We start from the raw sequence: 15,790 nt of genomic DNA, 5'->3' as shown, positions 1-15,790 counted from the left end.
ACTTCCATAGTTCCTCACACTTTGGAAACTAATCTCATAGTTCCTCATCCTTTGGAAAGTCTACAGGCAGCTGGTAGGGTGGCCGAGTGTGGTCTCTCATTCTGTGCCCTGTCTCCCTCAGAAGAGGCTCGTCCAGGTTTCTGTGGGCAGAGCCGACATCTGGATCTGCTCCAGCCCTGAGAGCTGGTGCTGTGGGCGACTGAGGCTCCACATCACAGACACTGGCCAGGGTCACTGAAACCCTCCCCATGTTCAGAGAAGGTACTCTCAACCACTTATCTCCACCACAGGAAAAAAAATAGCAATGCTTCCCTTGTTATGGAATGAACAATAAATAGATAAATAAATATTTCCAACTAGGCATATTCTCCTGTAAACCTACCTTGCCGAAATAGCTAACAAATTTTAAAACACACACACATACTCCTTTTTAAATGCTTTTTTTCTGGTACAATATATATAACATAAAAATTACCATATAACTGTCTTTAACTGGGCATTAGGTACATTCACATTGTTTCACAACCATCACCACTATTCATCTCCAGAACTTTTTTCTCTTCCCAAAGAGAAACCCCGTATTCGTTAAAAAGTAACTCTTCCTTCCTCTCTTCTCCCAGCAACCACCATTCTTTCTGTCTCTGTGAATTTGATTATTCTAAGCAGCTCATATAAGTGGAATCATACAGTACTTGTCCTTTTGTGACTGGCTTATTTCACTTGGCATAATGTATTCAAGCTTCATCTATGTTGTGACGTGTCAGATTTTCATTCCTTTTTAAAGCTGAATAGTATTCTGTTGTATGTATAGACCACATTTTGTTTATTCGTTCATCCAACAATGGATGTTTGGGTTCTTTCCCCATTTTGACTATTGTGAATAATGCTGCTATGAATATTGGTTTGTAAATGGCTGTTCAAGTCCTTGCTTTAAATTATTTTGGGTATACTCCTGGAAATAGAATTGCTGGATCATATGGTAAATTTATGTTTAATTTTTGAGGAAATTAACTGCTGCTGAAATTAACTGTTAATTTGTGAGGAAATTAACTATCTTCCACAGCAGCTGCACCATTTTACGTTCCCACCAGCAGTGCATAAGAGTTCTAATTTCTCCACATCTTCAAAAGCACTTGTTATGTTCTATTTTGTTTTGTTTGATAATAGCCATCCTAAGGGGTATGAAGTGGTGTCTCATTGTGGTTTTGATTTGCATTTTCTAATGATGAGTGAAGTTGAGCGTGTTTTCATGTGCTTATTGGCCATTTGTTTATCTTCTTTGGAGAAATGTCTATCCAAGTCTTTTGTCTATTTTTAAATCAGGTTGTTTTTTCATTGTTGAGTTGTAGGAGTTCTTTATATAATATTTTGGATATTAATCACTTACTAGATATATGATTTGCAAATATTTTCACCTTTTCTGTGTGTTTTCTTTCCACCCTATTGATAGTGTTCTTTAATGCACAGAAGTTTTAAATTTTGATGAAGTCCAATACACTGATTTTTTCTTTTGTTGTCTGTACTTTTGGTGTCATATCCAAGAAATCACTGCCAGATCCAAGATCGTGAATCTTTTCCCCTATGTTTTCTTCTAAGAGTTTTATAGTTTTAGGTCATATATTTAAGTGTTTGAACCAATCTGAGTTAATTTTTGTGTATGGTGCAAAGTAAGCGTCCAACTTCATTCTTTTGCATGTGGATATTCAGTTCGGTGAAAAGACTGTCCTTTCTGCATTCAATGGTTTTGACACTCCTCTCAAAAATCATTTGACCTTAAATGTGAGGGTTCGTTTCTAGGCTCTTCATTCTATTCCATTGGTCTACATGTCTGTCCTTGTGCCAGTACCACACTGTTTTGATTACTGTAGTTTTGTAGTAAGTTTTTAAATCAACAGATACGAGTCTTCAAATTTTGTCTTCTTTTTCAAGATTGTTTTGGCTATTTGGGGTTCATTGAAATTCCATAGGAATCTTAGGATGAGGTTCCCTATTTCTAAAAAAAAGTCATAGGAATTTTGATAGGAATTTCATTGAATCTGTAGATTGCTTTGGGTAGTATTGTTATGTTAACAACATTTAGTCTTCCAATCCATGAACATGGGATGTGTTTCCATCTCTTTATGTCTTCTGTAATTTCTTTCAGCAATTTTGTGTAGTTTTTGGTATATAAGTCTTTCGTAGTCTTTTCATGTGCAAGTCCTTGATTAAGTTTATCCCTAAGTACTTTTTTTTTAATGTTATTGTAAATGGAATTCTTTTCTTAATTTTCTTTTGTATTCCTCATTGTTAGTATATAGAAATGCAACTGATATTTGTGTGTTCATTTTGTGTCCTGCCACTTTGCTAAATTTGTTTATTAACTCTAACAGTTATTTTGTGGAATTCTTATGGTTTTCTACCATAGGGAAGGAAAAAGCTTTTTCTTGAGCCTCTTAGGATCCCTAGCTGGGTCTGAAAATTAAACTGGACAAAAAACAGATTAGCAGGAGGAAAGCATACAAATTTATTTTATATAAGTTTTACGTGACATGAGAGCCTTCATAAGGAAATGAAGACTCAAAGAAACAGTTAGACCTGTGTCCTTTTATCTAGGTTTGATGAAGAGTGGACAGTCATGGAGGAATATGATGAGTTATGAGGTATGCGGTATGAGGATATGAAGCAATCATAGTAAGCTGGGAGAAACAGTACGGCCTGTTTGTTAGGGTTCTTCTTGGCATCCCTTTATCTTTGGAGATAAGGATGCTCTTTTCCTCCAGGTATAGGGAGGGCCCCTCACATGAGGGTTTTGTGGTCTATTTCAGGGAAGAAATGCATGGGGCTAAAAGTCAGAGTGAATTTCCTGCTTCTGCTCTTTTCTCAAAACCCTTCAGCTTCAATATGCCATGGTGCCATATTTTGGGGTAGCGTATCCTGAACCCCATCACTACATATAAGATCACGTCATCTGCAAACAGAGATAATTTTACATCTTCCTTTCCAATTTGCATGCCTTTCACTCTTTTTATTGCCTAATTGCTCTGTCTAGGACTTCTAATATATTGAAAAGAAGTGACAAGAGTGAGCATTCTTGTCTTGTTCCTGATCTTAGGGGGAAAGCTTTCAGTCTCTCATCACTGAGTATGATGTTAGCTGGGTCTTTTCATATATGAGCTTTGTTAAGCTGAGGACACACACACTTCCTGAGTCTTTATGTGCCAAGCATTTCTAAATGCTCCCCACGTATTATCTCATTAATTGCACATAACCCTGTGAAACAGGCACAATTATCCTTTTCTCAGATGGGAAAACTGAGGCACAGAAAGGTTTGTTCTCCGCATAAGTGAAGTGTTTGCTTGTGGTTTTTATTTTTACACATACCATATTTTTTAATTAAAATAGTAAGTTATTAGGGGATATTAAGCATTAATTCTAAAACCAACCAACTGTAGTGTAATGAGTCACACCACACTGTGAATTTAGATCACTCGGTCGTTTGTTAGATGGTGGACCACTGCAGTCCAGGGCGAAGGCTCATGATGACTCTGTGCGCTAAGTACTTAGTACAACTGTACACTGTTTGCATTCTTAACAAATACTTGTCGACTTATCAATATTTATCAACTTATTAATTTTAATTTTCTAATGTATGCAAAAGTGATAACATATTTCCTTTCCAGATAAGAAAAGCCATTGCCACTGTGTAACATGAAATAGTTCGGTTAAATAGTTTAAGAATTCACCATAGCTTAGTGGTGAAGAACCAGCACTTTGGAGCTAGATGGTCTAGATTCAAGCCCTGGCGCTATTATTTGTGAGCTATGTGACCTTGAGCAAGTAATTTACCTTCTCTGTGCCTCAGGTTCTTCATCTTAAGATGCGGAATAATGCAGACAAGTCCAAGTTATAGAATGTCCCCATTCTATAAAACGGACTGGCCAGTACTCTCCAAAACTATTAAGGTCGTGGAAGGAAAAACAAAAAACAAAAACAACACTGAGGAACCATCCCAGATTAAAGAAGACTAAAGAGATCCAACAATTAAATGCAATATGAGATCTTGGGTGGGATATTGGAGCAGAAAAAGGACATTATAGAGACAAGTGACCATTGGGTATATAAATATCCCAGCTCCCTCCTCCCCCCCCCAAGAGGGAGATAATTCTGAGTGTGTTTTGCAGCATTTCCCAGAGATTCCCTATGGGAGTAAGCTCCGATCACCCACTGTGATAGCCTGACTCACAGCATGCCCTTTATTGGCTGCTGCCTTCTCTTCCCTGTACCTCTTCCTCACTCTCTACCCACTGCTCCCTGTACCTTCTCAACAATCTACGTGCACTAAAGTCCTTGTCTCAAGGTCAGCTCTTAGGGGAACCGAAACTAGGACATTTAATTCCACTAAAATAAAGCACGAAAATAGGCAGAATTAATCTATGCTATTAGAAGTCTGGGTGATGATTACCTTTTGGTGAAAGCGAGGTGAAGACTGGATGTAGACAGAAGGGGGCTCCTGGAGCGTTGGTAATGTTCTGTTTCTTGATTTGCATACTGGTTATATAACTGCGTTTCATTTGTGAAAATTAATTGAGCTGTATGGCTACAATAGGTGCTATTTTCTCTAGGTATATTATAATTCAATAAAAAAGGTTTTAAAAAAGAATTCTGTTAGTTTTGGCACTGTGCAGGAGATTTTTTTTGTTGTTTACAGTGAAGGAATGGCAAAAATTCTTACTCATTGGCTTTGCCAATGAAAACAAGGATAATACATTTCTATTAACTAAAGCAACAAGTTATTTTTTTTTCTGCTTTTTTTTCTCCCCAAATCCCCCCAGTACATAGTTGTATATTTTATTTAGTTGTGGGTCCTTCTAGTTGTGGCATGTGGGATGCCACCTCAGTGTCGCCTAATGAGCAGCGCCATGTTCGCACCCAGGATCAGAAGCTGTGAAACCCTGGGCCGCCACAGCGGAGCATGCAAACTTAACCACTCGGCATGGGGCTGGCCCTGCAACAAGTTATTTTTTAAAATTATTTTTCTAATTCACGTATGATCAGAAAATGGGAAGAAACAAAGACCAAAGAAAGAGAAGTTGTGCCCAGATGGCAAAGGAGAAGACAAGAAAAAGAAGAGATGAGGTTGGTATAGTATTACAGAGACTAAGAGATAAGGGGAAGCAAGAGGCAACAAAAAAGATTAATACAGAAACATAGATGTTTTTATCTCCACAGTGTCAAAATGGGCTATAAATATTCCTCTCCAGGAAGACAAATACCATATGATCTCGCTTATGTGTGGAATCTAAAAAAAAACAAAGCCAAACAAACAAAAACACCCCAAAAATGAATTCATAGATGCAGAGAACAGATTGGTGGTTGCTAAAAGTGGTGTGGGAGGAGGGGTGAAGAGAAATGGATGAAGGAAGTCAAAAGGAACAAACTTCCAGTTATAAAATAAAGTCATGGGGATATATTGTACAGCAGGGTGACTATAATTAATAATATTTATTGTATATTTGAAAGTTACTGAAAGAGTAAATCGTAAAAGTTCTCATCACAAGGAAAAAAATTGTAACTATGTATGGTGATGAATGTTAACTAAGACATTGTGGTGATCATTTTGCAATATATACAAATATTGAATCATTATGTTGTACACCTGAAACTAATAAGATGATAAGTATCAATTATGTCTCAATAAAAAATTTTTTTTTATAAAGACTCCTCTTCAAAGGTTGGAAGCACAGGCATTCATAAAATGACCTCTGTTTCCTACCTTTGACAAAGGGAAATTCCTAAAATCTTTTCCTACATTCAATAAAGAAAAATTTCATTGACGAAAACTGCAGAGTCAGTCAAGGTAACAAAGGGAAGAGCATCTTTTTTCACAGCATCATCTTTCCATCTTCTGGCCTTTTCCCAAAGGACTCAAGACTTACAGCCAAGACGGAGAGGACAGTTCCCAGTGGCATGTGTCCTGCGGTTTGAGGGTTAAAACTAGGCCTCGGTGGAGAGAGTTTTCATTCCTCTTGTGCATCTTGTAATGAGAGACAAGGAGGGAAATATCTGAACTGACCCTGGATTTTATTTTAGATTGGACTGAGCAATAATGTTCACATCAAAAACAAGCACATTATCCCGAGATTTATAATCCTTTGTCAGCTACTCCTATTAGGTCTTCCCTATAGATATCAGTGTTCCTTCTTTTTTTAAACTCATACTCAAAGTAAATTTAACAGGGATATTCAATATTGACTTAATTATAAATTAAATTGAATTATTTACTGCACTGACACTAAAATATTATTGCAATACATTATAAAACAAGTTCAAATACCGCAGCATGAGCATGTGCATGCCTACTCTGAGCGCATGTCTGATATTCTCTATTCTCCTAAATAAAGAACAAAAGCTTGGCTGAGAATGTTTTAAAGTATAATTTAGGGATTTAAGATGATGCAATAAAAAGAGTCTGAAAGTCACGCCTCTCCATACTGTATCCTTGTAAATGATAGGACAGAGAAAGAAAAGAAGCTACTGACTTCATAGCTGGGCTTGAAATCATGAAGGAAGAGTGCTTGAGTACACAAACAGACAATGAGACATACCTAAAAGAGAGAAATTGGTGAGAAGCCGTGGGAGAAGTCAAGGCCACAGGTAACCTAAGTCCACACCCACATGGGAATTCTGCTGAATCCCAAGAGTTAGGTGGGAGAATTCTAAACCAGAAAATCAGTGTACAATCAATAAGTGCTAGATGTCTGAGGAATTCCACTGCCGTGAAAGAGAAATAACAAACTGAGCAAATGGAAGATCTTTCACATAATCAATAGATTAATTAAAACAAGTATATCTAATATCTTCAGCAACATAAAGCAAAATAGAACCACAGAATTATGAAAAAGAACCAATCAGAGATCTTCAAAATTAAAGCCCAAATTGTTGAAAAGAAAAAAAGCCTCAAAAGATAGGCTGAGTAACAGAACGGACACAGCAAAGTATGATTATCAAGCTGGGAATTAAGTTGAGAAAGTCTTACAGAATGCAGCACAAAGGAAAAAAAGATGAAAAATTTAAGAGATATAAAGAATGGATAAAGACATCCTAGCTTTCATCTAGTAGGAATTCCAGAGGGAGAGAATAGAGAGAAAGGAGAAAGGAATATTTAATCAATGGCTAAACGTTCTCCAGAAGTGAAGAAAGCTATGAAATTTCAGAACATCAAAATAAAAAGAAAAATGCTAAAAGTTACCAAAGCAGAAAGATAGTTGAACTTCAAGGAAATACGGATCAGATTTTCACTGTAAATTTCATTAGCAACACTATATACAAGAAGACAATGAAGCAATAAGTTCAATGAGCTGTTGGAAAAGAACTGTCACTTTAGAATTCTATACTCAGCTAGAGTGTCATTTAAAAGCACACGTGAAACAAAGGCACATTTTAAGCATTCAGAATTTAAGAAAGTTCACTACCAGCAAGTTTTTGCTGAAAGAATTACTTGAGATATACACCTTTGTGGAAAAAGGTGGAAGAAATCCAGAGGAAGAAGCAATATGAAAAAAGAAATCTTACCTAAGTCATCAGCCAATCCTATCGTTTAACACTAAATTAGTATTAATTGCCAAAAATGTTTAAAATAACAATTTAGAAGTAGAATATTCTAGACCATATCAATAGGCGAGTTGGGGAGAAGGAAGTGAAAATTTCTTGTTCTGTTTGGGAAGAGTCTACATGTACTGACTACCTTTAGATTTTATATAACTTTATGTATGGATATAAAAAATTAAGAACAACCACTAGACAGGGCTGTCCCCACGGCTGAGTGGTTAAGTTGAGGCGGCATCCCACATGCCACCCTAGAAGGACCCACAACTAAAATATACAACTGGGTACTGGGGGGATTTGGGGAGAAAAAGCAGAAAGAAAAAAAATAGATTGGCAACACTTGTTAGCTCAGGCACCAATCTTTAAAAAAAAAAAAAGAATAACCATTAGAAAAATAACAATGGAATGTATAAATTTCAGACCAATAGAGGAAAAAAGATGGAACAAAGAAAATGCAATCGACCCAAAAGAAATCAAGAATGGGGACAAAAAAAGAAAGAAAAAGAGAGCCTAGTAAATAGAAAATGCAGAGGAAGATAATAAGGTTAAGTGTAAATAGTTGAGAGTTCATGATAAACATGCAATAAGAAAAAAGATTTAAGTGAATAGAAAATGGGAGATTGATGTGAAAACGCCATTCAAGGACAATTAAAATCGCTCATTAAACATAAAAAGATGCTCAATTTTACCAGTTATCAGGGAAATACAAATAAAATGGCATTGAGATACCATTGTTGCTGCTCAGATTGGCAAGTATTTTTAATTTTGATAATAACACAAGTTAGCAAGGAAGTTGGGCAAACAGATACCCTCATGTCCCCCCATCGGGAGTGTATTGGCACAATTTGGAGAGCAATTTAAAATATCTACTAAAACTAAAACATTTGCATAGATGTGCAAGGAAGTATGGTCAAGGACATTCTAGCAGCATTGCTTGTAACAGTGAGATCCTGGAAACAACCTAAATGTCAATGGAAGAATGACTAAATAAACCATAGCATGTTCATATTGCAGAATACTTGGCAATAGTTAAAAAGAGTAATTTAGATTTATTCGTGACAACATAGATAAGCATAATGAGAATATTTAAATATTTGCAGAATGAAATGTGCAGGATTAGTTTATATGTGTAAACCCACATAAATCAATACTATATGTACATATAATTTTTTATAGGGAGACATATGTACATAAACATCTAGAAAAAGCTCTGAAAGGTTAAACATCAAACACATTGTTAAGGTTGCCTCCGAGGAAATGAGATGAGAGGAAGAGTGGAGTGAGTGGTGTGTGTCGGCTTCGGGGGAGAGTTTGGGGTGGGGGAGATGCAAGAAATTCAGTCTTATTATGTAAAGTCAGATTTTATTCTCAAGGAATTATTTGCATATTATATGTTGAATGAGTCTGGTTAAGGATCAAGTTCTTTTTCTGCTGAATGTGTTTGCCTTTGCACAGATGGCAGATTTGCAAATCTAGGCTGGCTAGGCACTCAGAGAAAGGGATGTGTAGGCACAAATAGTTTACCAAGCCTTGCAGAATAGGATTTATGACCTCTCCCTCCCTTCCACCCCGTATTACTCACCAGATGCCAGAATCTTAAGGGATGAAAGGGGTCCGCCATACCTGTCTGCGGACTAATGACAGTGGTACCCACTGTTAAATAAGCAGGTTCCTAGTACCCTGCTAAACGAAGCTGTGTATATCTGCTGGGAAGTCCTGCTTTTATGTAAGTAGACTGGAAAAATTATCCTTTAGCTAAGGTTTCAGGGACACAATGAACTGTACAGCCTCTAGTCTATTACAGCTCTTCTGTGACCTCACGTGCGCTATCCACTTTCTGAGCTCTTGTGCGTAACACCCAGGAAAGGAGGAACCTTCTCCACGTAGGCAAGGAAAAGCTGGAAACACAGCCACAATGACTCTTTCTGTCATTCCTCTTAATTAGTCTCAGATTTACGCATTTTACTATTCAAAAATTCTCTCTTCTTTCAAATCAACTTCTTATAAACCTTTCTGTTTGGCAAACTGGAAAAATTTAATTAGAGCCCTTCTGACATGATGTTGTAAAAGTAAAATAATCATGGCAACAACGTCAAAAACAACAATCCCTTCTGATTATCCAGATTCCACACTGCAGAGTCCAATGTATTTCCTTTCTTCCTTTCTCTGATCCCCACAGCCCTCAGAGCTTTTTTCATAGTCTGAAACCCCAGAAGTAAATTATAGTCTGTAAGATACAATATTGGATTCTTACAGTGTTGACTATTGTAACGCTGATTCTTTCGATCTTTCTCTCCCCTGAAGTTCCTAATGGTTTGAATCTGGAAGTAGCTGGTGTATAATCCTCATTAATTCTTGGTTCCCTGAGCCAGCATTGGCTTGGTGCCTGGGCCAGTCTCTGGGCAGACTCCTCACCTTCTCCTCTCTGGTGTTTGCCAGGGATACTGCCAGGAAACCGTGGGCAGTCCTGCTAGATCTGGGCTTCTCTGACGCCAGCAGTCCAAGAGAGGACAGCTTCTGCTTCCTAAGCACTTTTCTTCCAATTACCACCCAGGAAGGATGGCCCCAAATACAGCAACCCCCACCTAGGATCCACTACATAATTTGTGGGGCCCAGTTCCCTTGCCTCCATGAGCCTCTGGAAGCGAGTCCTGGCTTCTCTCCCCTGAGACAGTCAGCTCGTTCTTAGTCACTTCCCTGTGACACAGAGATACACTGGCTGCCAAGGTTGGCACCATGGAGCAGTACTGCTTGCCAGGGAACTCTTAGCCTGGGCTTTTATCCCAACATTCTTTAGTGCCAGAAGCCTGGGCATCACCAGTGAGCTTGTTATAAATGCAGTGTCTCAGGCCCCACCTCAAACCTACTGAATTAGAATCTGCATATTAGCAAGACCCCCGGGAGATGCTTGGGCACATTAAACTTTGAGAAGCAAAGACGCTGGGCCTAAGATCTCACCTGATAGAACTGACTTTGCAAATATCCTGGTGGGAAGTTCCTATAGGAATTTCACTGTTGATAATTTTAATTGTGTGGGGATAGCAAGAGGAAGAGCAGGAAAGGGACAGGAAATAATGGAGCTGGGTTAAATGATTTCTAAGGCACCTACCAGGAAGGTCAATGCTTCTGAAATGGAAGCAGAAATGAACCATGACAATGGAAAAAGTCTTGGGTATGTCGCCAGGAGATGCTAGAGGTGGTGGTGGCGGGTCTGCAGAGTTGTATTGTCTGTATTTACCTCTATGCTATGCCACTCACAGACTATGCCACCTTGATGAGGATTAAATGGGATGAATCTCGTAAAATGCTGAGCACGCTGCCTGGTACATTGTTTGTTCAACTACTCTCTTAGGTGTGGTGTCACTGCCTTTCAGCCAAATAGCAACAGGAGCACATCCTGTAGTTGAACAAGTTGAGTTTATTAATCACTGCATTGGGGGAGAATGAGTACGAGAGAAATCCTGGGGCCATCTCAAAAAGAGGGTGTTAGGAAGGACTTATTCTGGGATCCAGACTTGTGTCAGGTGATTTGTGGGAGGATTTAAGTGGGCTTTGTTCTGAATTGGATGCTGTTAGGAAGCGGACTAACTCCATGATGGAGTATCTTAATAAATCTCGTCTAGAAGGAGAAAAGAGCGAGACTCCTGGTGTAAGTGATAAAGAAAGTGGTAAAGAAGCAGAAGTCAATCATACCAGCCAGATGGGGGATGTTTGCTCATTTTGTAGTTGGGACAATGTTCACGAATCAGTTTGTGTTCAGATATGTTTGCAAGTGGTCTCGTTTGGTCTTGATCAGTCCTGGTCACACTGTGGCCTTGTCTGGTATTGACGTTCTGTGAAGTTGTTCATGTTCAACAGGAGCCCATCAAGACCTAGCTTATAGTTCAAAGCTAGCTCCTGGGTATCAGGAGCTGCTTTTCTCTTTCTCAGTGGGCATTTAGGTTGTTTGCAATCTTTTGCAATTATAAACAATTCTGCAATAAATATCCTTGCACATATGTTTTTCATATTGTTGGAAGTATATCTTCAGGGTAAATTCCTCAAGTTGAGATTTCTGGGCCAAAAAACACGTATATAGTTATGCTAGATATTGCCAAGGTCTCCTTCAAAAGGGTCGTTTTCCATTTTGGGTTGATTCCCATCAATGCTGTATGAGAATGCCTTTCCCCCCACACTCTTGTTAACAGAATGCACTGTCATGCTCTTTAATATTTTCCCACAGATGAGAAATAGTATGTCTTCTGTTTTAATGTGATTTTCTTTAATTTTGAATATTCTGGCATATTTTCATATGTTAAAAGCCATTCTTTTCTTTTTTCCATTTTTGCTATTGAGTTTTTGATCTTTTGCCACTTAATCTTTAAGAGCTCTTTATATATTAGGGATATTAGCCATTTGTATGGGATAGATGTTGCAAATATTTTCTCCTCCTTTGTCAATTGTCTTTTGAGTTTATTTATTAATTTTTACCGTGAAAAAGTTTTATTTTTATGCATTCAAATTTATCAATTGTTTCTTTTATTGTCTCTGGATTTCAAGCCATAGTTAGATTTTCCTTACACTGAGGTTAAAGAGGAAGTCATTCATGTTTTCTGCTAGTACTTGTATGGTTTCATTTTTACATTTAGATCTCTAATCCAGTTGGAGTTTATTTTTATGTATAACTTTAGGTATGGTTCTATTTTTATCTTTTTATAAATGGCTACCCAGTTGTTCCAGCACCATTTTTTAAAAAGTCCATTTTTGCCCCAGTGGCTTAAGATGCCACCTTCACCAATACACTAAGTTTCCATACATGCTTGGGTCTATTTTGGGGCTTTTTATTCTATTCCACTGGTCTGTTCGTCTACTCATGCACCAATACTACGCTGTTTTAGTTATAGAGGCTTTAGAGTATGTTTTCACATCTGGTAAGCCTGGTGCCCCTCAGTTTTTCCTTTCCAGTGTGTTCCTAAGTGTTGTTGCATATTTGTTTTTTTCCACATTGTATTCTTGCCAAAAAATGCATAACCTGAATTTACTCATGAGGAAAAAGACAAATCCAAATTGAGAGAAATTCTGTAAGAGAATTGGTTGATATTCTTCCAAAGAGTTAAGGTCATGAATAAAGAAGAAACATGAAGGAACTGCCCAAGATTAAAGGATATTATGTGGTCCTGGATGGAACTCTTGTCCATAAAGGGATATGGGACAAGCGATGAAATGTGAATGAGGTCTGTAGATTAGACAACAATAATACATTGATATTAATGTCCTGGTTTTGTTTATACTATGTTTATGCAAGATATAAACATGTGGAGAAACTGGGTAAAGGATATATGGGAATTCTTTGTACTATTTTTACAACTTTTTTGTAACCATGAAAGGATCTCAAATTGAAAAGTGAGACCATTAAAAGATGAGAAAAATTTAAATTATATATAATAAACGTATAGTTAATTTATTTATTAAATATTTAAATATTATATGCAGTCAACCTTTTTGCCAAACGCAGGAGCTGTAGACTTGCTACTGGCAAGAGCGAGGCAATGTGACAACGTGGATGGACCTTGAGGGCCTTATGCTAAGTGAGATAAATCAGACAGAGAGAGACAAGTACTGCCTGATCTCCCCTGTATGTGGAATACAAAAAAAGCCAGACTTGTAAAAAATAGAGAGTAAAAGGGTGTTTACAAGGGGACAGAGATGGGGGATAATGATGTAGTTTGAGGGTACAAATGTGCAAAGAGTTGTAAATAAACCATAGTGATCTAATGCACAGCCCAGTGAATACAGACAAAAATACTGTCCTATATTGTACTAGAACACGTAATGTGATAAACGTCATACAAAGGCAATCATACTACAATATACAAATGTATCAAAGTAACATGTTGTACACCTTAAATTTGTACAATATTATATATCAAATGTATTCGATTAAAAAAAGATTGGATAACACACACAGGCACACACAAAAGAGTGAGGCAAATGGGTGAGGAAAACTATCCCAATGTGATAGTATCTGGATGTGGGAGCGTTTCCTAGAGTAATTCAGCTTGGATTAAACCGTCAGTGCAGCCATTGGACTCCTAGGGCCATACTGTCTCCAGATAGGACTTGCCAACCGCTTCTGGGCAATGATGTTGGCATTATTTGAAGTTGTAGGCCAGATGCTTTCCTTCTGATGTTTTGAGTGAGGATTTAAGCCAAGGGAAGGTTGGATCCTTAAGAGAAAAACTAGGGATTCATGGTTAAGCTGAAAATTTCATTTCAGGACCAAAACCTGAACAAACAGTCTCTTAGATGTTGAGGCATGTATATTATCTGAATATTATGCGTTTTTCCTAGCAAAATCTTGTTGGAGGTTATATTATTGAGGAATAAACTGAGATAAAAAAGCAGAAGTGTTATTTAAGGTCATACAGTACCAAAAATCTGAAGACTTGCAGCAGATTTAAAATTCCAATTCCTGTTATAAACTATTTAAAAGATTTTGAACTTATCAAAATGCAAATGAATAAAGTTTTAATAAACTGTATGACAGGTAGATTTATCTGAATTCTCAAGCATGGCAGTGCAAGAACCCCCTAACATGAGCAAACTCAATAAAAAGCATGGCTGAAACATTTGAAAGGTCTATGGGAGAAGTACCAGTAAAGACAGCAAGATCCAACACACAGGAAGGGTTCAAGACAGCACCATCCCCGGGGAGGCAGAAAGGGCTCAATCCACAACATGGTGGTCACTGGACTTGGGCAAGAGTGGGGATGGCTCTTCCAGATGCTGGGAGAAAGGGGCTGAAGGAGTGTGTAGCCTACTGTTTTAGTTTGCCTAGCATCCTTTCTCTCTGCTTTTGGGAACAGTCTCAAAGTTTTGTTTTGGGACCCACTTGTCTCCATTCTATATGGTCTTGATAGAAGCGCCAATTAGAGAAGTGGGAATATGATCAAAGGGCAACTAATCAGATTCTATTTATCTCAGGAATTTGAAAGTTCTGAGAAAACACATAAGAAGGGGAAATGATTGGAGCTGAGTCATTTTGATGGCAGTGGCTCAGAGGAGAATGTCCTGAGTCTCTCTGGTCTCTCTGAATCTCTTTTCCTAAGACCTGTCTGCTTCACTTTTCCTTAAGTACTATGAGCTCTGCGTTATCTTTCCCCCAAATTCTATTTTGTTTGAGCTTGCCAACAGAATTCTGTTATGTGCAAATAAAGAGCTGTATGAGGCACAGGTGTAGACACAGAAACATCTTAAACATGGAGAAGGGGAAATCTGTTCTCTCCGGCAGAGGCAAGTGGGTTGGACAGTTTGAACAACCTGGTGAAGTTATGGAAGGGAGATCGCTAATCAAGGATGAGTATAAAGATCAAGGATAAGTCAAAGGACTTCTAACCAGGGCTGAGGGTCCAGCTAAGTTTGCAGAATACGAATTTGTAGTGATTTCCTTCAGTTACCCAGGAGCAGAAAGGAGAAAGGGCAAAGTTGGGCTGATTCAAAGTTAGGAACTAGCAGAGACTGTGTCAGAAACATAAGGCAAGGGTATTCCAGGGCTGTCAAGAGGAGTTGAAGGCTAATATTCTGGGCTCTAGGCAGAATAGGCAAGCAAATAAAGCTAAGAGGGTGGAATAGGGAGAAAGAGGAGCAATGAGGGACTAAGGCTTGGGTTAGCCGAGAACAGACTAGGGAATAAGAGAGAGACTTGGAAGTTTAAGAGGCTGCTCTATTGTAGTCCAGATCTAGAAGTCAGAAAGTTCCAGGTGATAAGGTCCCCAGAGGGGCTTTGAGAATTGGGATATAGATTAAGGTTATTAAGGCATATGGAGGCTAGGGTCATCCACATGGCCCCAAAGTTGCCCATGATGATGTTAGATGAGATGCAAATTTGGTAACTGGCTCACCTCAATTTTACCAACCAAATTCTATGCGTTTTTTTTTTTTAAACCAAATGTAGGGGAATGGCTGGGAGGTTGGTAGACAGCAACTTAAAAACGAAGTTAATGTAACATAGTGGCTAATGGTGTGGGCTCCTGGCTCTGCTTCTTTACTGGTTGTCTAACCCTGAGTAAGTTACTTATCTTCCCTGTGCCTCAGTTTCCTCAAATATAACATACGGATAACAGTACCTACCTCATAGGGACATCGTGAGAATTGAATGAACACGTATAAAGTGTTTGGTGAATACCGAACATTTCATAAATGTTAGCTAGTATTATTAAATGGGAGA

The sequence above is a fragment of the Equus asinus genome, chromosome 2 (assembly GCF_041296235.1).
Source record: "Equus asinus isolate D_3611 breed Donkey chromosome 2, EquAss-T2T_v2, whole genome shotgun sequence".
Lineage (NCBI taxonomy): Eukaryota > Metazoa > Chordata > Mammalia > Perissodactyla > Equidae > Equus > Equus asinus.
The sequence above is the reverse complement of the archived record's forward strand: the minus strand, read 5'-3'. Positions refer to the sequence as shown.